Genomic DNA, 9,150 nt, shown 5'->3' with positions numbered 1-9,150 from the left:
ATATATATATATATATATATATATATATATATATATACATACATATATATATATATATATATATATATATATATATATATATATATATATATATATATATATATATATATATATATTTATATATATATATATATATATTTATATATATATATATATATTTATATATATATATATATATATACACATTAGGGTGGCTCTTAAAACAACATTTTTGAAAAAAACCTGTTTCTACCCCTTTACTTTGCTCTATATAATACTAAAACACTAGGTTTAAAATTTTTTGAACAAAAAATTATTTTAGGGGTAGCTCAAGACCCTTCAAAATTTGACTGGTCCCTAAATTTTTGAAAATAAAAGTTCTTCTAAAGTATGTCAACCTGGTACTCAAAAGAAGCGAAATTATATAAAAACTTCAAAAACAGTAATCACTTTACAAAAAAAGCATGTTTAAAAAAACTATTTTTTTAAAACTTGAAAATAATGATTTTTTTTATTTTCAGCTTAAAAACAATAGCTTTTATGCATTTATTTAAAAAAAAAGTTATTTTTTTGGAAATTGATTATTATTTTTAAAGTTTTTATATAATTTCGCTTCTTTTGAGTACCAGGTTGACATACTGTAGAAGAACTTTTATTTTCAAAATTTTAGGGACCAGTCAAATTTTTAAGGGTCTTAAGCTACCCCTAAAATAATTTTTTGTTCAAAAAAATTTTAAACTTAGTGTTTTAGTATTATATAGAACAAAGTAAAGGGGTAGGAACAGGTTTTTTTCAAAAATGTTGTTTTAAGAGCCACCCTAATATACATATATATATTAGTAAAAATACTTTTCTTTTTTCTTCTACTCTGAGTTTTGCCATTACTGGTTCTTTAGGAAGAGTTACTAAATCTCAAAACCTATTATATTTTGAGATTTATTAACTCTTCCAGAAGATCCAGTAAAGGTGAAACTCAGAGTTGAAGAAAAAAGACATTGAACACTCTATTTGTAAAACACAAGTTAATAATCATATACATAAAATTACAATAAAAAGTTTGCAATAAGATTACAATAATAATTTAAAAATTCATGACAATTTTAATATTTTTTGAGCTGGTTCTTTATTTGAACGAGGAGTCAGAAGTTTACATAAATTATTTAAAAAAATGTTTGAAAGAATATTTCCGTGATGTCAATGCATCTCAAAGTTGTAAAACTCTGATACCATCATTAGAATATTGCTCAATGAAACTCTGCATACTTGATCCTTAATCGCTTTAAAAATTATAAAAGAAAATATTACCCATTGACAGGTATTATCAGTGGGAATATTAAGTCCACCACGGTCAATTGAGTCTATGTATTGTCCATATTTTTGGTGGTAAAAAGTGGTTTTTTCTAGCAGCTCATTTTCTGATAGTTTGATATCTTTACGAGTTAAATACCCTGATATGTATATAGGTGCCATATTTGTATCAGGAGAAATGAAAGATTCAAGATCTGGTAAGTTGTCAAATATCTCAGCAGAGGACTCATCCAATAAAAAGCCGCAATTTGGACAAGAATGGGTTGTATCAAGACTTATGTCAACAGCCAGGTTATCAAGTGACAGTAAAAGCTTGACTCTTGAAATATTCAATTTTTCAATCAGCTGTTGTACTGTTATAAAATATGTGCCTCCGGAACCTTGTCGCAATTTACTAAACTCTTTTTCTAATAGATCAGTAGAAAACTCACTAAGAATGACATATTGATGTGAGCTATTCAATAATGATCAACATAATTCAACAACACTATTGCACGTGTGGTAAATTTATTGTGCAGTGTCACAAGTAAGTTGTTTCTTTCTTTTACCTTGCTTTCCAGCCATCTTTAAAGCCATATTTCCAAAATTTAAAATATCGTCCAACCTATTATCATTAGGATCTCTAATTACTGCATGAAGTTCATCATTAAATCTAATATCTGCACCTGTTCCCTTAACATTGAGAACTTTCCACCACGATACAACAATGTTAATAAAATCTGCTGTGTCTTGTCTTTCTTTTATATGCTGCAGTCCTGGATGGTTAATCAAAGCATGGTAAGTTTTGTCACAAAATATCCTTAAACAGGTAGAAACTGACTGTCTCTCAATTGGCTTTGGAAATATTGAAACCTCGTTTAAATTAGATAATTTAACTAAATTTTTGGATTCAAGTTCATAAAGCTTTTTAAGATGATCCCATTGTGCTACTTTATGTACTCCTTTATCATAAAAAATAAGTTGACCAGTTTTTTCAGTAAGCCAATTATTTCTAATGTTTTTAAGCAAATGTACATAATCAAAGATTAAGAAAATACCATCATTAGTCAACCAGGGTTTATTTGGAACCGTTCTTTTGAAGATTTTAAAAAATGCCTGATTAATTCTATTTCCATTACATATTATGGCTTTGACTTGACTCGATGATTCCTTTATTGATTGGATAGTAATGCTAATTTGTTTGAAAAGAAATTGCCAGTTTAATTTATTTATAGGTATCATTTTGGTAATAAACGATGGTCCACCGAATAAGCAATTAACCATTAAACCCAATACAGTTTTTGCAAGAGAAGTTGAATCGTCCATTGCTTTACCAAACAATGTACCACCATGATAAAATAACATTTTTTTAACATAAACCTCGTCATGCAATAACAAACAAAGTTTCTGTTTTTCTTCAATAGATTGGAAAATATTTGTCAAAAAAAGTTTTTCGTTTAATTTAGAAACTTTTGAAGTTATTCTTGTCAAAGTTCTTACAGAAGGCAATTGGTAATCTGTTCGCAATTGATTATACACACTTCTGGACGTAGCAAAATACTGAAAAGATATAATAATAATTTCTTTATTATTAGATCTTTTCAAATTTTTCAGAAAAGATATAATAATAATTTCTTTATTATTAGATTTTTTTTATTTAGAACCCATAGTGAACCCATAGAAGCTAAATTTTCTTGAATTACAATTTCTTTTCTTCCAAGAATCAAATTCTTTAAATAACGTACGACTTCTTCTAATATTGGCCATGCATTAATTTTGGAAACTCTGTTTTTAGAAATTGTAGAAATTTTAATTTTGACTCCATAGTGATAAGTTTCAAAATGCAAATCGTCACTAATCTTGATTAAAAAACATGGAACCCCATTTGAATAAGCTTGTGATTGCAAATGAATAGTGTTATTAATCATAAAACATATCGATGGAATACCTTTCATCGATATGTTTTTATTATTCTTTCATTACTTAAAATAATTTTTTTCATTTCAGCAAAAGTTACTCTATCATTTTCTAAAAAAGTTGATAGTTCATCTTGAGCGAAATTTCGAGAACACGAAAAAGCACAATTTGTTGAACGTAATGGAGGAGATTGAGTGGGAATTTGACAAGAAGGTATGCCTGGCCAAACAGATGGTGAAAATTTAGGACGATATTTTCCTCTGACTTGTTGTTTTTCAAAATTTATCGGCTAATGCAACTCACAAACTACAGTCTCATTACTAATGAGACTAATGACATTTTTACATTTAGATTTGCATTTGGAATTACTTTAATCCACATTTGTTTTTCTTCTTCATTTTAAAGAAATCGATATACTGAGATCTTCAAATTATCCGATTTCTTTTTAGCAGATAAATAATTTGTAGTACAGCCATAAATACAACACTTTTTACCCATATTTTAATATAACGAAAATGGCGATTATATAGTTAAGTACAGTTTAAAATAGGCCCCCAGTCAAATACGCTGTTTGCGCGATGGCAAGGCCTTCAGTATAGATCGCCGTGGTCCACCTCGATAGAGAGATGCAACCTTAGCAGATGCTAATTTTGCAACTGATTTGAAGTTTCCAAGAAAGATCGGAAGTAAGAGTTAATTCTAGAATATGAAGAGTAGATGACTCATCGAGTACCTTACCGTTCATAAATATAGGAAGATCTAAATTATTGCGATAACGATTGGCTGAAAAAATTGGGTTTTACCTGTATTGAAGTTCACCAGCCACTGTGAGCCCCATGCTGTAGCAGAGGTGAGATCCTTTTAAACCTCAAATGCCCCCTCCAAGCAATCAGAAAGTGTTGTTTTCTTATCACGACAAGAATAAATGGTAGCAAACAATGCAACCTTAGATGAAAGAAGAGTGCTGTCCATCGAGGACAACTTTTATACTACGATTGGAAAAGAAGGATTCAATAATCTTTAAGATATTGCCAGATACATCATAAGAAGAAAGCTTATGGAGAAGACCAGTATGCCAAACTTTATCAAAAGCTTTTGAAATGTCAAGAGCGATGGCCTTAACCTCTCCACCTTTATCTAATGCACGATAAAACCTAGCGGTTATTACTGTTAGCAAATCGAAAGATCGAAATCCATATTGATGGTCAGAAAGTAAGTTATTAGATTCTAAATGAGAAATTAAGTTTTGTTAATTAAAGGTTCAAAAACCTTGCTTATGATAACAAGAAGACTAATACGGCAGTTAGACGAATCAGGTTGCTCTCCAGGATTTTTTGAAGATAGGGACAACAGATGCCGCTTTCCAGCAGGCTGGAAAACAAAACTCTGATAAGCACTTGTTAAATAGTTTTGAGAGTATAGATAACAGCTCCGGAGAACGCTTCTGCAAGACAATAACAGGTATGTTGTCCGGGCCACAAGCTGTAGAAGAGTGAAGGCAGGAAATCACTTTAGATACAGAGGCTGGAGTGATATTAAAGATTCTCCAGAAGTCACGAGAGCCTAATTTTTGAGATGAGATACAGAATTTTATGACCTGAGAATAGCGGGCTTTGGCGTTAGACAAAACCTTTTTACAAAGGTCTCTAGTAGTAATAAAAAGACGTCTGTTTTCTGGAGGATTGTTTTGCTGATAAATATGGAAGTAACGGTTTCGATTGGCACACGCAGCAGCACAGTGTGAAGAAAATCATGGAGAAGAGTGAGGCTTGACCTAGAATCGTCGAGAGGGAACAAAAGATTCCATGCTAGCCGGAATCCACAAAGTTATGTAAGAAGCATATTTGTTGACAGGAAGACGAAAGATTTCTACCCAAGGGCCATCATGAAGAAAATCACGGAAAGAGTCCCAGTCAGCTTTAAGGTAGTCGCAAAAGGTATGATAATAGGGGAATTCAGATGATGAAGAAGAATGAGATATTAGCTTTAAAGAGATCAAACTGTTATCAGAAGCACATAAGGGTGAATGTGGAGAAACTAAGCATTGACTAAGATCAGAAACAAGACATAAGTCGAGTAAAGAAGGTAAATGATTCGGGTTATCTGGAAAGCGAGGAGGAAAATTGACTATTTGAGTTAGAGATTGAGAAAGGCAAAAGCTATGGGCTTAAATGTCTACAGAATCACTGACACTAGAGCCAAGACATTTGGAGTGGTGAGCATTAAAGTCACCGACAACAACTATATTAGCTGATGGATAAAGAGAGAGAGAGAGCTTGGTCAATATAATCAGAAATAACATCAAAAAGAGTGCAGTCCTGAGATGAAGGATAGCGATATAGAACAAAAAGAAAGGCAATAGAGTGAAGTGGTGCTAAACGAAAGCACGAATAGTCTGTGGATTCAAACCTAGTTTCACGACAAATGAGTGAATTCTTACGAATGTAAATGCCTAGACCAAACATGTGATTATTGAAGTCTTTACGAATTAAAGATGAGACAGTTGAACTCAAATTAATCTCACAAAGTGCAAGTTGGTCAGGTGAACTTTGTGAGAGATAAAACTCAGCAGAAGAAAAGTTACTTGAAAGACCACGAATATTAGGGAATGATAGGTTTAAAGAACTTGGTGATGATGATGGTTTTTTGTGTTTTATAGTTTTTGGTACTTTATTTATTTCTAAGTTTGTTGAAGAACTCGACTCAAAGCATAAATCGTACTCAGAACACTGTTTAATAGCCCAAGCAATTGCCTCAGTACTATTATTAAACCCTAAGCCGTAACAAAGGGCTCAAAATGTGGCCTCCGCAATGCACACCAAAAGTACAAACAGGAACACCACCCATGCGCAACATGGCACTGTTAATACTTTGATACTTTTTAGCTGTTTATGGAATTAGCCTCTCTGAGATCTACCACAGAGTTCAGGAAACCTGAGAGACACAAACAAAACCCATGCATTGAGTCATGAAGATCTAGCATTCAACATCCTAAACTGGAAACAATGTATTAAAAATACATCTGCGCCAGCCTAATAGATGGAGAACGGGTACGAGGCTGGTCAACAGATAGAATCTGTTTACCCCTTAAGTCTTTGCCTAGGAGGCCTTCTACAAGACAGTAGCTGGGTGCATTTAACATCTGCCCAAGATGAGTATTTTTATCGAGACACCATCTCTAACCTTTACTCAACCAAGAGTAACTAACGAAATGAACCAAAAGTAGCATAAATAAAGGCAATCGCAAAGCATCTAAACGCCGTTCCAAAACGGCTGCCATGCCTTAAACAGCGAGCAAGACTTGGATTGGACTATGCTTGTCGGTCGATGGTGGCCCAGTAATGACGCCGATGGTGGACCATGCATAGGTCAAGCATGGCGAGATTGCTGGGGCGCTGGGACGGGAGGAACCGCCGCACAATATTGTTTCCTGGAACAGCCCTTGACTATAGTAAAATGATATCTATGATTTAATATGCATTATTGTAATGTTACCTTGAAAACAAGAAAAACATTTTTGAGTTACATTAAAATAGTGTTACCCAAAAATGTTTAGAAAAATTAATAATAAAAGTTACCTTTTTGCTTGTAATTTAGTCAAGTGAGTTTGATTGTAATTTAGTCAAGTGAAAAAATATATCTCTTTTGTAGCAAAAAAAAAAATAAAAAAAAATAAAGTATTAAAATTTCCTTTGAAATTGAAATTTTCAACAAGATTTTTTTTTCAACTACGCAATCCTTTTTTCTACAGTATGAAAGTAATTTCTGAGAAAATTCCGATTTAAAAAATTTACAAAAAAATCAAATAAAAAAATAAAAAAATTAGAAATTGCTATTTATACATACTGCATGTGCACATTATTAGCTATTTATACTTATCACATGTACTCTAATTATCATGTCCGTCACCAAGGGAGGGGGGGGGGGTAAAGAAGGGGCACAGCCCCATTTTTTTTTGAAGGACTTTTTTTTAATAGAAATATTAAGATATAGATGACTTTTTTTTAGAAAAAACCAAATGTGGCCCCCCCCCTCTCCCCCAAACACATACACTTAAAAACCGTGTCGTCTGCCTTGATGGTTTTCGTAAATACGTTGACTGACTTAAATAGGAAGAACATGCAGGGTGTGTACATTAGGGTGAGTCGAACTTTTCAAATTTTGGATATAGGAGAGCGCGCAATATTTCGTTTAGACATTAAATAAAATAGCTTTTTTGGTGTTTGTATTCCCATAAGCTTTTAAAAAAAAGGTAGAAAAGAGCCATTTTGATATAAAAGTGCCATTTTGATGAGTTTTTAGTAAAACATTTTTCAATCTTAATGCCAATCAATGTTATCTTGACGTTTGTACACTGCTTGCATATTGCTCGATGACCAAAAATCAGAAATTATTTTGATAGAATTACCCTACCGGAAAAATATTGGTATATAAAATAAAATCAAAACAACATTTCCAATTAGATTTAATTTTTTTTTTCAACTTCAATAAAACGGAAATACAAAATAAATTGCTTAAAAAATAAAAAAAATGATGTCTGAATTTAAACTGGGATAAAAATATTTTCAAACTTTATTTCATGTTAGCGCAAAATTATAAACTAAAGACGTGTATTAAAAAATAATATCGAATGATAGCGTTTTTAAAATGGTGTACTTTTTAAAATTATTTAAATCAAGTTAGAGCACTTTCTTTTTATTTTCAGATCTATGTATGTGAATCTTGATAACCATAAAGTTCTCTATTTAGGTCATTAAGGGTAAAGCAACTCCAAAAAACTAAAAGTGGTGTTCACCCAGAGCCGACGACACCGGGGAGGAAAGAGGGGACACGTTATCCCCCCCCCCCCCACTTTTTTTCTTAGGTCCTTTTTAATTTTTTTTTAAAAGAAAATTCTTGATATGGAGTTTTTTTAAAAATTAGCGATACTCAAGAAAAAAAATTTAGAACTTATGCTTTTTATTTATTGCACAAGTAGAAACTTTACTCCTTTATTCAAGTAAAAAGTTCAACCCAAATATGAAATATGGTTGTTTTACTCGCAAGTTTACACAAAATGGATAAATATAACTATTACTATTTAATTTCATAATGTTGCAAACATAACAGCTTAATCTAAAGAATATTTATAGAGCGAGCAAAAAAAATAATCATTTCTAAAATTTAGAATCTAAATAGCTTTTTACTTTCCAAAAAGCCCCGAATTTTACTTTCCAAAAAGGCCCGAAACCCCGACCTTTTACTTTCCAAAAAGCTCCTACGATAGCGAAAACAACGGTTTATTAAATATGGATTAATAACAAAGACAGGCGCTTTTAGATAAAGATTTACCAAAAGATTTTAATTTAAAAAAAGACGGATTTAATTTTTAAATAATCACTTGTTTTGTTTCTAACATTTTTACCTTACATCGTTCAAAATTAAAACATGGAGAAAAATAAGATTGAAATGATTAGCTCGACAAATGATTACCTCGTATTTCTTCCAAGAAGAATCTTTTCTACTCATACACTATGCAAAAACGATCTTCAAAACAATTCTTTTGACACTTTGCTCATTACTTCCGGTAATTTAAAAAAAAACCAGTATGAAAAAGCCAGGGAAATGTACGAGCAGTTAAACAATTTACCAGTTGTTGCTAAATATGATTTAGCCTGGATGTATTTTAATGGTCTTGGTGGTGAAAGAAGGGTGGTATAAATATTTTATTTTAATTTAAAAAATAATTTCATTTTCACAAAATAATCTTATTAATTTGCTTTTTACCAAATTATCGACAATATTTTTATAACTCTCGACATAAACATAAAATTTCCAATTTTAAAATAATTATTTCACATAATTGCATTTATAATAATCTATTACATACTTTAAATTATTTTCAACATATGTCATTAATTGATTTAAAAATGATAATATATTATTTAAAATTATAAATGAAAATGTATGTTTGATAAATTTATTTTT

General features: G+C 31.2%; 1 protein-coding gene across 2 annotated transcripts in view; it reads left to right on the top strand.

The window, feature by feature from the left end:
* The first annotated feature begins 8,459 nt into the window (after positions 1 to 8,459).
* LOC136071807 (copper homeostasis protein cutC homolog) overlaps positions 8,460 to 9,150 on the top strand; it is a 49,285-nt gene continuing 48,594 nt past the window's right edge. The window contains exon 1 of one of the 2 annotated variants that reach the window (XR_010638490.1): positions 8,460 to 8,877. The gene's annotated coding sequence lies outside the window, so the exon portion shown is untranslated. The remainder of the gene's footprint in view (positions 8,878 to 9,150) is intronic. The other variant, XM_065797187.1, reaches the window with a different exon arrangement.

Source organism: Hydra vulgaris, chromosome 05 (genome assembly GCF_038396675.1).
Source record: "Hydra vulgaris chromosome 05, alternate assembly HydraT2T_AEP".
NCBI classification, from domain to species: Eukaryota; Metazoa; Cnidaria; class Hydrozoa; order Anthoathecata; family Hydridae; genus Hydra; species Hydra vulgaris.
The sequence above is the reverse complement of the archived record's forward strand: the minus strand, read 5'-3'. Positions and strand labels throughout refer to the sequence as shown.